Source organism: Triturus cristatus, chromosome 7 (assembly GCF_964204655.1).
Source record: "Triturus cristatus chromosome 7, aTriCri1.1, whole genome shotgun sequence".
NCBI classification, from domain to species: domain Eukaryota; kingdom Metazoa; phylum Chordata; class Amphibia; order Caudata; family Salamandridae; genus Triturus; species Triturus cristatus.
The window spans coordinates 715,185,705-715,198,142 of record NC_140590.1 but is presented as its reverse complement, the minus strand read 5'-3'; the positions used below and the strand labels follow the sequence as shown (position 1 = coordinate 715,198,142).

At 47.6% G+C, this 12,438-nt stretch overlaps 1 protein-coding gene across 2 annotated transcripts in view; it reads right to left on the bottom strand.

Annotated features, from left to right (window-relative positions):
• LOC146810405 (alpha-N-acetylgalactosaminide alpha-2,6-sialyltransferase 2-like) overlaps positions 1–12,438 on the bottom strand; it is a 252,735-nt gene that overhangs the window by 215,471 nt on the left and 24,826 nt on the right. The window contains exon 1 of one of the 2 annotated variants that reach the window (XM_085617403.1): positions 7,972–8,137. The exons of the other annotated variant lie outside the window; for it this stretch is intronic. The gene's annotated coding sequence lies outside the window, so the exon portion shown is untranslated. Of the gene's footprint in view, positions 1–7,971; positions 8,138–12,438 lie in introns of those variants that run through there. 2 annotated transcript variants of the gene reach the window in all.

Genomic DNA, 12,438 nt, shown 5'->3' with positions numbered 1-12,438 from the left:
GTCTCATTTATACAGTCCCAAATGAACCAATACAATATTTAGTCTTGCATAGACAAAAGAAGATAGTACTGTGTATCTCAATCAAGGATGGCCTTAAGTATTTCAGTCCTCCTCACAATTCCACCCTGAATTGGCTGCCCTTCAATCTCCTCTGTGCCATATCTTATCTCTTAAAAAAAGGCTTTGCCCCTCGCAAACCTTTGTTGGGAAGTAAATTATTTATTTATTTCATTTATAAAGCGCACAAATCACCCCATAAGGGTATCACAGCGCTGGAGCCACACAAGTGAACGAGGAGACTGAAATTAGAAAAGAGAAGTTTTCAGCATTTTCCTGAAAGCCAGGTAATCTGGGCATTGTCGCATGCGTAGAGGAAGATCATTCCATAGGCGCGGGGCTAGATGGTAGAAGGCCTTCCCGCCTTGTCGAGCCTTTTTAACGTGAGGGACCGAGATAAGGGCTTTGTCTCCTGACCGAAGGGCTCTAAGAGGAACATAGTTGACAAATTTGGCATTAAGATAGCTAGGGCCTAATCTGTTTATGGCTTTGTATGCCAAGCAGCATATCTTGAAGTGGATCCTTTTACGAATGGGTAACCAATGCAATTTCTGCAGCATGGGGAGGGAGGCTGTTCTAGAGGGGGCATTGTCAACTAAACGGGCCGCTGTGTTTTGGATAATCTGTGTATGTCCTTTTCGTTGGCTGAGATCATCAGCGTGTTACAGTAGTCTAGGCGGCTCAAAATAAGTGCCTGTACCAGCGTTTTCCTTGAGGACATAGGTAGAAAAGGGAAGACTCTTCTGAGCATGCATGGTGTACTGCCTTAAACGCCGTCTGAAACACAAATCACCATCGACCAAAGTCACCAGTTATTGAATTAGAGGATGTTAAGCCACTTAACTGACACCGACGGGTATGTGTGCAATGACTGAAATAATGAGGGCCATCCTTGAATGAGATACACAGTACTATCGTCTTGGGGGAGAGGGGATAAGTGGCCCCACACAGCAGCAAAACATCATCACCAAAATTATACAGAAAATACCCAAAACTTCTTTGTGCTTGATATAGTAGGAATTGTATTCTTGGCCATCACAATCCAGTCAGAATAGTGAATCCAAAACACAAGGCACTTTAAGATATGCAAAACTGCCGAACTGTTAACTGACCTCGCACAGAATGGTCACTATGAGAATGACTTACAATGAACAGTCAATGGGGAGGTGACTCTCTTTTATGAGATCTTGTTTGAAAAACAGAACAATGCTGGATTTTCAAATTATCCACACATACCCAGGGATTGAGTGTTGATATGGAATGGAATCACCTAGTCACATAAAATTTAACTTCACACACAGCTTGGGAAAAGGCATCGGGATAGATCAGAGATTTTTTGGACCATTTCTGCAAAAATAAATCTATGTTAAAAGGTAACTCAATTAGTACTTCCCTTGTTAAAGTGACATTAGTGATCCCAATTGCTAAAGTTTTGCAGTTGTGGCCCATATAGTACTTGACGGCCATATTCACATGTGGAGAAAAACAACAGGTAGATAGCATTAGTGGAAATATTTTTTCTTAATTAGGCCCTTAGTTTTAGTTGACATGGAACACATTGATGGGTACTAAAAGCCCTTTTGCGCTACTTGTTTTTAACATGTTCGGAGGCCAATGTGAAAACTAATAAGCTACCTACCGCTATACAGTTTTAACAATCTAGCACTGTCATGTAGAAAAACACTGCCATCACTCATCAAACCAGGCTTAAAAAGTGTGTCCTGGCTAAACACAGCATAGGCACCCAACAGGAGCATACAGTGGCTACAGGCAGCCACACGTAGGAGCTGACTCGATGATGAAGCATGCCACACAGGATGGGTAATAGCCCAGCATGTTTTTAAGATGAACCCCATCCTGGAGGTGCCATATAAAGGTTGCACACTCGTATATGTCTTAACCTATAACTAGAAAATAACTGAATGGAATGTTTTTCAGAGGTCTCAGTACCAATTTGGTCATTGTCAGCATTTCTGGGAGAATTTGACCTAATTCCACTTAAAATTGCTTTCACTCCCTTAGGGTAGATTTTTATATTTTTTACGATATGGTACCACTTTAACCCATTTTTTCTTTGACTTATGGTAGTTATGGAAATCTGGGAGAGGAGGAAACAACTTTATCCTACAAAAGGAAATGATGGCACCAGACAAGCCAGCCTCTCTTTGGAGTTCAAAAGACCCAATGAGGTTTATGGTAAATTGAAATAGAGCTATATTTATGGCCAAGTCTCGCAGTGCAGCACAGCAAGTCACCTTGCTGTGCTGCACTGCATGATTAGGAAAGTGAAGGAATGTACTGTTTTTAATGCAATACGGTGGATTCCTGCTTTTTTCCTGGGCTGGTGCCCTTTTGGCTGCCTAGTGCCAACGCAGATACCCTGGCACCCTGTGCCTGCATTTAAAGAGGATTGTTTTGTGCAGGAAGGAGCACCTTCCTGCATAAAAAGAATCTCCTGAGGATTTTTCCTCTTCCTATGTGTGCTGCACAATGCAGCTCACATAGAAAATCGAAAAAAAGAAGAAATAAAGATATTTCTCCTCGTCACACCTCACCTGAGGAGACGTACGTTTATGGCACATTGCTAGGTGTACCATTTCTGGTGAATCTGTGAATGCGGCAAAATCCATTGAAGTTGCATGGGAACTCCCACGCAACACGGGAACTCCCACGCAACACTCATGGAAATGCCGCCCTGGCGCAGAGTAATGCAACAATGCAATTTGCTTTGTGTTGAATTACTCACGATTTATGAACTCGCTCAGGGCCACTGAAGGCGGCCTTGTATGGTTTTATAAATCTCATTTTAAATTTGCGTCGCTCCTGCACCACGTTGCGTAGTGATTAGTGAAGAGAGATGCAAAGGGGCCACTCGCCGCTTTGCTCAAGTTGGGGCTGCTCGCTCCTTCCCAGAGTGACTGAGGAACAAGCCTTGAGCATGGTTTCCTGTGTTTTTGTTCTTTCCAAGTGATTACTGTCCTTTTTTTTGTTGGTTGTTTTCTATTGTCCGATTCTGCTCTAATGCTATGATTACTTACCGGTAATCCCCATTACTCTTAGTCGTACTCGTCCTCGACCAAGTCATAATTTATGAGGTATTCCACATGACAGGAAACAAAACAGGAAACTCTTTTAGGCTCCACCCACCCTCCCGTCAGGGGCTATAAGTACATAGCCAACAGAAAGCACATCCTGACATACCAAGCAACAAAGGCCTGAACAGGGAGGGCGGGTGGGAAGTATGACTGGGTCGAGGACGAGTAGGACCCAGTCATAACTAATGAGGCATACCAAAGCAACCCTCCAAGCAGGCCTTTGGTGAACCACACAGAGAACAGAGACCGAACACAAAAATGGAGTGCAGCAAGTAAAAAATTTAATAAACAAACAGAATCAATGAGGGGGAACAACCCCCACAGCACGCAACACACCACAACCAAAATTGGTCCGGTCAGACAAAGCACAATTCAGACGATAGTGCCGTACAAAAAATCAGGTGCCCAAGTCCCAGCCCGACAGATCTCATCAAGGGAAACCCCATGAAAGGCAGCCCAGGAAGCAGAAACACCCCTAGTGGAATAGGCCTGAACCCCAAAAGGGCAAGGCACACCAGAGCCCTGATAAGCCATAAAAATGACAGTCTTGATCCAGCGCCCCAGAGTTAGACGGGAGGCAGCCTTACCCCGACCAGCCAAACCAAAGGTCACAAAGAGGGAGTCCGAAGAGCGAAACTCCGCAGGGCGGGCAACATAAATGGACAATGCACGTCTCACATCCAGGGAGTGAAGCAACAACTCAGCAGGCGAGGAAGGAGAAGGACAGAAAGAAGGAAGAATCAAATCCTGAGAGCAATGAAAATGAGAACAAATCTTCGGAACAAACCCAGGATCCAAAGAAAGGACCACTGCTCCATCCAGGAAACGCAAAAAGGGAGGAGAACAACGCAAGGCAGTGAGCTCACGCAACCGCCGAGCAGAAGTAACAGCAACCAAAAAAGCCACCTTAAAAGAGAGGAATTTAAGGACCACAGACTCCAGGGGCTCAAAAGGAGAGGACTGCAGAGCACCCAGGACCAAAGAAAGATCCCAAGGAGGAACCTGAGAACGAGTAGAAGGAGAGGACAGAGAGAAACTCCGGAACAACCGGGAAACCAACAATCCATCCGAAGACGGAAGCGAAGCCGGATCCCGGAAAAGCCCGAATGGCAGCCCACTGCCCCTTCAGAGTAGACAAGGCATACTTATTCTGAATCCCATCCAAGAAAAACTGAAGGATAGAAGCGACAGGAGAGAGACCAAACCCCGAACACCAGGAGGAGAAAGAAGCCCAATGCTTAGAGTAGGAGGACAAAGTGGAACTCCTACGGGACCCCTGCATCACAGTGATGAGGTGATCAGACAAACCCCGGACTCCAACAGACATCCGTTCAACCTCCAGACCGCCAGGGTGAGAGGGACCAGGAGGGAGGGAGAGGGAGACCGCAGGGGAGACGGGTAGCGGGGAAGAATCCAAGGAGGGTCCACTGCCAGTCTCAACAACAACGGGAACCAGGACCTCCGTGGCCAGTGAGGCAGGACCGCCACCACCCGGACACCCACCCGCTGGAACTTCAGCAAGAAGGCAGGAATCAGGGGGAAGGGGGGGAGGCGTACAGCAACCAAGGGGGCCACTGAAGAGACAACGCCCCCACCCCAAAGCACCCAACTCCGGAGTCTGAGAACAAAAGAGGGGGAGTTGGGCATTGGCCCGGGAGGCAAACAAGTCCAGCAGGGTAGTCCCGAACCTCCGACAGATCAACCAGAAAATCTTGGGGGAGAGACACAGGGTCAGAGAAGATGGAAACCTGCGACTTAAGGCGTCCGCCACCACATTGTCCACTCCCCGGATATGCTGAGCAGAGAGGGCCAGAAGATGACACTCTGCCCAACCCGCTATTGCACAGGCCACAAACTTCAACGAAGGACTACGAGTACTGCCCTGGTGGTTGATGTAAGCCACAGTCACGGAGTTGTCCGACCACACCAGGACATTGCACCCCAGCAGACGGGCCTGGAAGAAATGAAGAGCAGTACTTGAATCCGGCAGGAACACCTTGCCCAGGACTGAATCGAAGACGGCCCCTATGAAAGGTCGCCGAGTAGCAGGAAGGAGCTGACATTTCGGAAAGTTCACAAGAAACCCATGCTGTTCTAGCGTAAGGATGGTCAAGGACAGGTTCAGAGACAGGACCGCCGGAGAAGGAGCCTTGAGCAGCCAATCGTCGAGGTAGGGGAACACCGACACTCCCCGGAGTTGAACATGGGCCACCAAGGGAGCAACAACCTTGGTGAATACTCGGGGAGCAGACCTGAGACCAAATGGAAGGACACAGAACTGCCAATGATGACCCCCCAGGCAGAACCGCAGAAACTTCTGATCCTCCAGAGCCACGGGCACATAAAGATAAGCGTCCTGGAGATCCAGAGTAGCAAACACCCAGCCGGCCTGAATCAGAGGAACCACCTGCTGCAAAGTCTCCATCTTGAACGGAATCTTCCGCACAAACAAGTTCAGACTCTGGAGATTGATTACAATCCGAAACCCCCCTGTGACCTTCGGAACCAGGAAAACAATCGAATGGGTCCCCAGACCCCACTCCAACCGGGGAACAGGCACAATCGCCTTCTTCAAGAACAGAGCGTGAACACCGGCCACCAAGGACTGACGACGGGACCGGCACAATGGAGTCGGAGTCTGCACCATGCCCGAGGGAGGAGGAAGGGACAGAAACTCGATCCGATACCCCCGTTCCAGGACCCACTGATCGGAGGTCGTCAGACGTCAAGCGGGGAGGAACAATCGCAACCTCCCACCAACCTGGGGTGCCACACCAGCGGAACCCACGACCGGAGTGGCATAGTCAGGAACGCTGCGGCCCCGGTCCAGCATCACGGGGAGGCTTCTTCTGGAACTTCCGAGGGAAACCTCTACCAGCACCCCAAGGGCCCTTAAAGGAGGACTGCTGAAACCTGGAAGGCTGGTGAAAAGTCTTGGCCTGAGAAAAGGAAAAATCCTTTCAAGAAGGCTGCCGTCTGAAGGACAAGGAATGCTTACGCTCCTTGAACACCTTATGCAGCCGATCCTCAAGAGCGTCCCCAAAGAGACGAGGGCCAGTAAAGGGCAAACGTAAAGCCATGGACCTCTGGGCGGCATCCGTATTCCAACCTCTCAACAACAGATTCCGACGAGCAGCGATAGAGGAAACACAGGACAAGGCAGAAGCGCGCACAGAATCGAAGGCAATATCCTAGAGGAATTCAGCCTGATGCTCCATAGATTCCAGCAAATCCGGGCAACAGCCACCCTCCTGCATCGTTGAAAACAAAGTCTTAAAGTCAGTCAACAGAGATTGAGCGACATAAGCTCCATAGATACCAGAACGGATGGCAAGGTGAGAACCAGCATAAGACTTGCGCAAAGCAGAGTCAACCTTCTTATCCACCCCATCACGAAGAATGTTATCATCCGCCATGGAAGGACGACCAACCAAACTTGAGACAATGGAATCCACACGCACAGACTCAGTAAAGGACTCCTCCATGTCCTGTAAAGGATAAAGCTTCGACATGAAGTGCTGCAACTTAATGTGATCCGGGTCCTTCCACTCATTCAAGAGGACATCCATCACAAAGGGATGAATAGGAAGCAAAGTAGCAACAGGCTTCCGAATTTGCGGCAAGACAGCATCCGAGGAAGTACTGGCCAGAGCATCATCAGGAAAGCCCATGTTCTCACGCACATGAGAAAGCAAATCAGGCAACAATTCTTTGGAAATACATTTGCCCTTCAGATCCACTGCCCCCAAGGAAGCCTCACCAGAAGAATCGGAAGAAGAAATGTCTGAATAGAGGGCAACGCCCCCACCAGAAGGACTGCCATGAGATTGCTTGGAGGACTTTAGGTCAGACAAAGTCTCCAAAATCAGGCACTTCAACCTGTCGTCATCCAACTTCGGGCGCTTCCCCGCAGGGACAGGATCCCCACTGTCCGCAAAGGAAGAGGAAGAGGAAACAGGAGACTCATGTCTCCGCTTTCTGTGATGCTTCCCCATCAAGAATCAACTAGCAAATGAAGTAACACCAAAAGTAGGAACCAGCATGCCAAACACAGGAAGAACTGAAGCGAAAGCGACACCCCCTCCTTACAAAACAAAACAGAAACAGTAAACTGCCCCCAAGCACACAGCTGAGGGAAAACGAAAGCAAGGCAGGAGGGGGCGTGGCCAGAAACTCCAAAATAAAGAAACACAGTGCGCGGCCGCCGAAGGCACCAAACCGGCACCCGAAGGAAAAGCGCAACCGGAGCCCACCCGGGTGCATCAATGGCAGCATCAAAGAAAGCGGAGCACTCGGACCCAACCCGAGTGCTCCCGAGGCACAGTATACTATACGGAGCACCCGGATCCCACCCCGGGCGCTCCACAACAAAGGACCCGCCCGGAGGGCGCGAAAGCGAAGCACACGGGAAAACCTGAGCGCTTCAAATAAAATACCAACGGAGCGCCAGGACCCCAAACCGGGCGCTCTACAATGAAGGCCCCGCCCGGAGCTGCAGAAACACGGAGCACTCGGGGAAAATCGAGTGCACCAAGGAAAAGCACATGGAGCGCCCGGACCCCAATCTGGGCGCTCCGCTCCCAGACGCTGCAAACAGCAGAAGCTGAGCACTTGGTGCAACCCGAGTGCTCCCCAGAGAAAACAGCAGGGACCGCCCGGACCCCAACCTGAGCGCTCCCACCACACAGGCAGCCCGCATACGGAGCGCCCTGACCCCACCCCGGGCGCTCCACCAGCGGGGACTGAGGCTCCACAAACCATTGAAAATACCAATGGAGCACAACAGGAGGCCAGGAGACACCCACAGGGAAGGACTGACTGTCAACAGCAGGAGCAGCAGCAGGGTCCCAGGAAGCCAGCGCAGCCCAGCAGAACCAGCATCCAGGAGCCTGAAGAGTCCAGGAAGCCCAGCAGCCCGACTCGAGGAAGTCCCACGAAGGTCCATGAGCGTCCCCAAAGCCCAGCAGAGGAGGAAACCACAGGCCAACACGAAGCAGGTAAGTGCCCAGCACCTACCCCAGCGTCCCCGTCAGGTCCACTGACAGGAAACAAAACAGGATATGCTTTCTGTTGGCTATATACTTATAGCCCCTGACGGGAGGGTGGGTGGAGCCTAAAAGCGTTTCCTGTTTTGTTTCCTGTCATGTGGAATACCTCATTAGTTATGACTGGGTCGAGGACGAGGGACGTAGAGGTAATTTCATACTTGATCACGATAGTGAGTCGGAAAACTTTAGTATTTGGTGTATTGTGATAATGTGATTTGATTACATGATGAGTAATGCTGTCGCTCGTCAACGCAACCTCACCCCTGTTTTTTCGCTTGTTTTTTCCGTTAGCCCTTGTTGACGATTTCTTTAGCTCATGATACTGTTCTTGTTAGTTGGTGGGTTCTAGGGAATGGACAGCTTTCGAGATAGCCTCTGGAGTAAGAATTATGCTAGCTAGCTCCGCTTGAATGGCTCGCCTGCTTTGACTTGTTCTTACATGGCTGGTGAGCGCATTGCCCGGGGTTCTGTGGCACATGACATCTGTTTACAAAAAGTGAAAATCTACATGTTCACATCAATTTACGGCTTAGTTATTTTACGAAGATTATCTCTGTCACAGATTTTTCACACTTTGGAGTTCTTAAAACCTGTTTAATAAAATAACCAAAGCATTTATGCAGGTTCTGAGTCACCCCCCTCAGGTAAGTGGTGAACTCAAGAGTTCCCAGCTCAGAACAGGTCAGGCTGGTCTGGGACATGTCCTTTCACCAGATTCCACTTTCACCCGTTTTACACCTCAGAGACGACAGCATGTTTTTTTTCTTCTAAAATTAATATCAGCACTTTTAGTAGACTTACAAACAGTATCAGTATTTTCCGTCTGTGCCACCTCCAGACAAAAATGTTCAAATGTTCGGCTTTTGCCTCAAAACTTGTTCCCTAAATCCCATGTGAAGTCGTTCGTTAGCTGATGTGTAGCAACAGGTGTGGTCCCCATTGTTAGAATACTAGCGGGTCACACGCTTGCACCTGTGAAGTGCTTAATCAGAACATGATGACAAGAGCATAGAAGTTAGATTGCCCTAATGAATGTGCTGTCAGTGTTCATTCTGTTACATATTGTAAATACAAAACATATCTGTGGTGTGGTATTCATTGCATGACATATTGCAAATAGAGAACATCACGTTCTCTTGTATTTCATCATTTGTATTGCACTTTTCTACCTTTTAACGCTATTTCAACGTGCTTACCCCACGGGCAGGTAAGCAGTATCCTGTTTGCTGTGCATGGTTGGAAGGCAGTGTTTATTAATGTGGTCTCTGAGGGAAGCAATTTGTTGACATACATAAATCCTGGGCATGTGTGCCAAACCACATGTGGCAACGTGTGAGTATGTCATGAAGCAAAAAGAACTGGAGTCGCTGTTGCCTATGCTTAACATACTCACGGAACTATACTTACTGTCATTATTTGTAACGCTGTCTTCGAGGGGAGCCACCCTTGAATTGTGCTTCGTAAGCAAGATGGGGATTGTAGCCTTGTCTCTGACCCAGGAGATCAACACATATCAACCCTCTTAATGCTAAGATCTATTAGAAACTATAGATACCTTTCTTACATGGGTTTACGGTAGGCCTGGACGAAAATTTTGTTCCGTTTGCGGAAATTGCGATAATTTGACATTTTCGCGTTCCGCAGAAAGCGCGAAAATGTCAAAATTTCCGCATTCCGCAGCTTAGCGATAATTTGGTTCTTGCTTGCGCTGTAAAATAATACATTCTCGCGCGCGCGCGATCGCCTTACCTGAATCCCTGCTTTCGCCGACAAGATTTCTTGATCCGGTCGCGTTCTCCATGAGATGTTGTATTGTTTTTAGCCATGTGCGCTGTCTCGCGACAGTTCGCGCCCGCAGTGACGTCATGCGTCGCGCGATCACGTCTTTCTTCTCGCGATCATGCACCACGAGACAACTGAAAACAAGATGTACGCGCCCGCGAGCAACCACATGGGTAAATTGGCGAGCCACAACCATGCAGAAAATCTCGCGAACATGTGGGAAAAAAACTTCCGCATCTTCGCGATATTTCCACGTGTTTGCGATAATTTTTAACATTTTCACGATAATTTGCGAAAGTGGATTTCGCAAATTCCGCCCACCCCTAGTTTACGGGGCCCATCAAGGAGCATGAACTTTCTACCAAGGGTTCCCTATGTAGGACAAGCACTACCCTTGGAAATCCTCTATGTATGCTTAAAGAAGTTCAGGAAATTTGGAATCCTTTATGTGGAACAATAAACAAATAAGGGTCAATAGACTAGAACTAAACCAACCTGCAGGAGATGGGGAAGTTGCCTTCCCACATATATAAAACTATGTTTATACGGCCCAACTTTGGTCTGCCCTAGAATGGACACATTTCTGCCCAACAAGGCCTTCTTGATCAAGAACACTCAACCAACCCAGTCCCTCATGTGTTATGATTACCAAAACAGTCCAGGAAAGATATAGGAAAGGCCTTACCTATCATATTCACATTGACCCATATATCTTACTAATCCCCATGGACACCTGTAAAACTTAACCCTGACTTCCACTGTAGGGTAGTTGATATGGGTTTCCAAATATGGAAATGGGATACTCCCTTAATGCTGGGGGGATCTGTTTAATAAGAACAGGCTGAGGGTTTATGATGCTTTTTTTTATCTTTTCAGTGTTACTCTTGGGGATAATTTCTGATTGTTCCAACTACTACATTGGGCACAATTATCTGAAAAAAGAAGGGGGTTTGAAGGATCTCACCTATATAGAGGAATTATTCCAATCAGAAAATACCAGGAAGAGCTCCTCTTTATTGTGCAGGTGCCTTCTTTCACTGGGGTCCTTGAGGTCTCATAAATACAGACTGTTTTTACAACAGGGAGCTTACAGGGAATTTAAAGGAGACAAGGAATGCCCTCCACTCAGAGGGTAACCAAACAAAAATAAACCCCAGACTGCCACACCTCATGTAGTACATCTTCGATTACCCAGTGAAATCCATTTTCATAGCAGCAAACCCCTGTTTATATTAAGGCTCTAAAGGGGTGTCAATGGGGGTATAATCTTATTCTGATGTCTTTTAACCTTCCTCCAAAGCTGTCTTACCCATCAATAACCTTTACTCTTCTTGCCCTTGGTTTAAAGTATATGCGGCCAACTTGCCACAGAATCTATCCAGGCAACCTCCCACATTCAAGGGAGATCTGGACATGACACCACTTCAACAAATAACTGTCTGTCATCGGCTATTGACTCTATTGCTGCTGTCAGATGTGAGATCTGCTCCAGATACTGTCCTTCGGCCCCCAGGTTCTTGGCTGCTTTGAAGGTGGAAAAAACAAACGTGGGAGGCTAGAACATGCATGGCGGAAAAAAAACAATTATGTTGACAAACAAATTTTAAATATGTCCTTAAGGAATATTATTGTTCCATTCGTCAAGCCCAGGCTGACTTTTTAGGACCAGATTGCATGTGGTGCCAAAGGGTCTAGAGAGATTTTCAAAACAGTTGCATCTTTCCCTGAGCCCAAAACATGCAAGCATCATGTTACTTGCTTTATTGAGCTTTGTGAAAACCTCTCCTTTTTTCATGAGAAAATTGAAAAAAACTAGGCAGACTAGGCAGATGTAAATACAGCTCATGTGCTCAATTCTGATCCCTTTTACTGATCAGCAGGCCTCCACAACCAGTTCTGTCTGACTCTGAAAGTATCTCGTTAGATGTCTCGCCATTTAATGTCCACCTGATGTCTTAACGTCTTAACAAAGACAGTACATATTCTTAATTCGGTCTTCAATGACCTATTCATTTGTTGTAGCCAGTGCCCGTGGTTTGGTGACATCTGTACATCAAAAACCGACGGATAAATGTTCCCTGCTACATGAAACATCTTTTAACCCCAGAGACCCGGAGGATAATTTGTAGGTGGAGCAATATCTTCAGTACACCGGATTTGTCTGATAATCATAGATTTATGGAACAGACTACCGATCTGAAGCAAAGAAGGGGCAAGAACTAAATAGGGACTGCTGGGAGGATGCAATGAGGGTGGACTGTGGGTAGCCAGGTGAGACAAATGAAGGGGTGTAGTCTGAAAGTAAGGGAAGGAAGCAACACATAGTTTGCGCTCTAAGAAAAGGAGACGCAAACACATACATGTAGACGGGCATGCTACTTAAAGTAATTCTCCCAGTGATGGCCCTTGCATATTAGGGGAAGGTTTCTAGCCCTGACCCGTCTTTGGGGACCCTC